Below are 4,095 nucleotides of genomic sequence, written 5' to 3' on the forward strand. Positions count from 1 at the left end.
TTGGCTGAGTCTGGAGGGGCCCAGGAGTTCCGTGGTATGGAACCAGCTTCTGTTGAGTGACACTGGGCTCTGTGTGACATCACAATTCTAAAGTCACATGAGGCGTTGCAGCCCAAAACGTCCCAGCATGCTCTGCTGGCAAGTAGGTTGGAAAGTGCTGAGTGCAGAAGGAAATCTGGGAAGGTCAGGGCGTTTCCCCTTGTGGCTGCAGACTGCTTAGCAAGGCCAGTTGTTTGCCTGTGCCTCCTGCACCCTACTTCATTTGTACTAGGGGGATTTGAGTCTGGAGGTGGATAGACCTAGAACTAGGCAGAACCCAAACTTTTTGATTCTCTCACAGGGAAGTGGCTCATGACAAGCTTGGATCTTTTGGATCTCAAGAGTCCCTCAAAAGCAGGCAGGCAGGCAGGCAAACCTGCAAAAGGCCAAATCCTGTAGGACTGAGCTCACAGGGCGGGTAGAGCTCTGCCATAGATTCAGCCAGTCGTCTCTGTCTTGGGTGAGTGGTTTAAACCGCTAAGATGAGTTGAAGCATCCCTGAATTATAAGGCTTCACTGGTGCTAGCAGGGAGGTAGATGTCTTTCCAGTGCTACGGTGACAGCTCTACTCCCACAGCTGCCTAGGTCACCTGGCCCAAACACTAGATGTGGTGCTGGCTCCTTATTCCCTCTAGAGCCCATTCCCGAGGGCCATAAGCATCCCTCTTTCTTCCCCCTGGTATGTAATTCTGTCATTTCTTGACAAACGGATCTTGACAAATGGATCAAACATGTTTACTTAGAAAAGCTGACTAGAAGAAAAATGCAAAATAGGTTTCAAATAGCTTACATTTCCTGATAATATGCCTCCTAGCTCTGAGGTAGAGGTAACACATTGTGCAATTATATGCCCACATTTCTTTTTAAGAGCAGAATATCTTTGAGGAAAAGAAAGATGCTGCCCAAGGGAGAGACAGACGGGGCCCGAATGTGTTGCCTACGTGCCCACATCTCTGTCTCCAGCTGTTGGGCTGGAAACAGAGACTCCTAACAACCCCAAGTAATATGGGAAGGCGGCATGGAGAAATCTAGGATTTCTTTTGTTTTTTTTTTTGGTTTTGGTTTTTCTCCAGTACCGGGAACTGAACTCAGGACCTCGCGCTTGCCAGGCAGGCGCATTTGCCGCTGAGCTAAATCCCTAGCCCCCGAAATCTAGGCCTTCTTAAAAGCTGTTTAAACTGGGAAGCCTCTGATCCTACCTGGATAGGGTTGTTTTTCTGTTTCTTTGTGTTCTTTAACAAGTTTGACTCCTGTGTTTGTTTGGGGGCTCATGGCACCAAGTTTGTTGTGTTTTGCTGTTTGTGAGGGGAACAATATAATACAGGACACCTACTGGATGAGATTAGTTAACAGTCACCCAAAGAACGATATACACAAGAGGGCAGGAAATTTGTCCATCCACTAAGACCAAAGAATCCAGCCGAGGGCCTGGCTGCCATGGAAATGTCCTGCATGAGTCCAGCTGAAGACCTAGCACTCATACCAGTGCCTCCCATGAGTCCAGCTAGAGGACGAGAGCCCGTAACAGTGTCTCATGCAGGCCTGTTTCACGGATCTGCACTGGGAAGGTCCAAAGGTCAGTGGTGGGATCTAGGAAGTCCGTGCCAGCGGGAGGAAGGTCTGTATTAGCAGGCTGAGGGATCTGCACTGGAGCCAGGAAGCCACACGCAAAGTAAGAGCCAGAGCTCCCCTGAAAATTACCACAGCCATCCTGGGCAACGGTGAGTTTCCGAGCATCTCCAACGATCAGCAAGGCCGAGTTCCCATCAGGAAAGCCAATGCGAGAAGCTTCTCCAGGAGACTGAGCAGTGCACCACCTTCTCCTTCAGAGCCTGGAAGGGATGCTCAAAGTGAGAAGCAGAGCTCCCATAAAGGGAACCAAAGCCATTCTCAGCACACAACGTCATGAGCTCCTTGCAGGATGAAAACAGCTAAGTTCATCAGGGGGAATCCAGCAGGAGCTCCTCCAAAGCAACCAACAGCTCCTTACAGCTTGCTCCTCTCAGCTCCCAACAGGCTCCCAATAGCTTCTACCAGCTCCCAACAGCCCAACCGCTTCACTTCTGCCTCTTCTGCTGCTGGCAACAATCCTCAGGTGGGCCTCCCACACCCAGCACCACGCTTACTCCGTGCAACTGGGGCTTGTAAGTTGACCACCAGTTCTCCATGCAGTATGAGGCCAAATCTCAAAGCACCTTCAACCACTGAGCCACCCAGGAACGCAAGTATGCCAGGTAGTCCAGTCAGCTGCATACAGGGACCAGGTACGGAATGGAGAAAGAAAATCAGGACCAGATGCTGAGACTCCCTCTTGTGTCCCACAGTTGGAAGAAGCGCCTGACTCTTATGTAGTCTTCCGCTTCTTGGCAGATGGCCGTTCAAATACACCGTGTAGCCCTGCTGCCTTCCGTTTAGAGAATTTTGTATTCTGCGAACTCTCTTGACCCCATGCTGAGTCCAGCGAGGTAGTGCCTTGCTCTGCAAGGTGAGTGCATTTGGTACGACCAACACGTCCAAAGTTCTTGGCCTGAATGACTTGAGTAAGAATGGTTTTATTGAGGTGATCCTCCAGGCTAGGTGCACTGAAATCTCTCTTGGAAACTTCATCCTCGCCCAAGAAGAAAACACCCCCGGTGATAGCGCTTCTGCAAACGCTTGTATTTGCCTTGAACAGCTTTGTTGGGAACCACTTTGCCGTGTGCCCGATGCGCAGTTTGCCTCTCCGCCACAGTAAGGTGTCGCCTGCGTCCCATTTCTGCTTTCTGCTTTTCAAGCCCTTCACGGTCTTCTCTGTCCCTCTGCATTCTCTTGAGCTCGCGAAACTTCCACGCTTCATACTCCTCCTCCTCATTTTCATCGTCAGTATGGAGAGCATGCAGTGCAGCCAGCGACCGCGTGTTCTCCTCCAGCTCTTTTCCAATTTCTTCGACAATCCTGAGTGTGCACCTGCGCCTCTGCTCAGCCAGGCACCTGGCTTCCCGCTCCAGCTCCTTCTGCTTGAATGCTTCAGCCTCGCGTTCCTGAACAGTCACTCGCTCCTTCTTGCGAACGAACACTGGCTCAAGGAGAGGCTCCATCTCATCTTCACTGTCCGTGTCCTCTCCATCCTCGGGTTTGGACTCCCTTCCCGAACGTCCTTCATCGTCCGCCTCCGTGACTTCCACCTCTTCATTTTGTCTTTCCTGTGCTCGCCGACGCCTCAGGCCACAGCACGGCTCTAGCTCCTCACCATCAATCGCTTCCTCTTCACAGGGACCTTCTTGTTCCATGCACCGAGCATCTCCTCCTACTTCGGAGTCACTTTCTCCCACCACTTCAGGTGCTGCTATTGTCCGATGTCGCTCCGATCTCTCTTCTCCGTCTTCACTCATCCGATTCTGGAAACGCCGCAGCCGCCGGGGGTCACGGGAGGAACCCTCTTCCCGCTCCTCAGGTGCTGCTGCTTGTTCTTTGGCTAAGTTCTGAATGCACGGAAAGTCTTCATCTTCTTCAACCGATGAGTCCACAGGGGCATAGTGTGGCCTCTTTCCAGACACGTACCGTTTGACCTTCACTTTCTCCATGGAAATGTGGCCTTTCTCATTACGGTATGGGACGGCTCCAGCCGTAGACTGAACGGGCGGGTGCTTCATGATTGAGCTTGGGGCAGACATGTCGGCGGACGCCGCGACGAGTCCCCCAACTTGATGGATTCTAAGCGCTGAACACCTAGGGCAGGATGGCGAGAAAGACAATTCCTTTCTCCCTAGGTGCAGCCCACACTGCTGTGCCGCATTTATAGGCTGCTGAAGGGAAGTGGGTGGAACCCGGAAATCGAGCAGCTCTCCTATTGGACAGGCTTGCCCATTCCGGACTTGCTCCTGGGGCTACGTCGCCATTGTTCATTGGTGTAATCTTGTAGACAAACTCCGCCTAGTGGGTGGGGGGCAATGGGAAAGTACTGGGTGTCCTCAGGAGCCTCACTAGGGCAGGGGTAGGACAGGAATAAGGGCCCCTCCCTTGTGCCCCGAAAAGCTCAGATGAAGGCTCCTGCATGCAGCCTGTTTGTCATAGCCC

The 4,095-nt window shown here is 52.1% G+C and overlaps 1 pseudogene; it reads right to left on the reverse strand.

The window, feature by feature from the left end:
* Positions 1-2,332: 2,332 nt before the first annotated feature.
* On the reverse strand, positions 2,333-3,692 carry LOC102016011 (annotated as a pseudogene).
* Between the last annotated feature and the right edge of the window lie 403 nt (positions 3,693-4,095).

This window comes from Chinchilla lanigera, unplaced genomic scaffold (assembly GCF_000276665.1).
Source record: "Chinchilla lanigera isolate Chin_1 unplaced genomic scaffold, ChiLan1.0 scaffold00261, whole genome shotgun sequence".
In the NCBI taxonomy this organism is placed as follows: domain Eukaryota; kingdom Metazoa; phylum Chordata; class Mammalia; order Rodentia; family Chinchillidae; genus Chinchilla; species Chinchilla lanigera.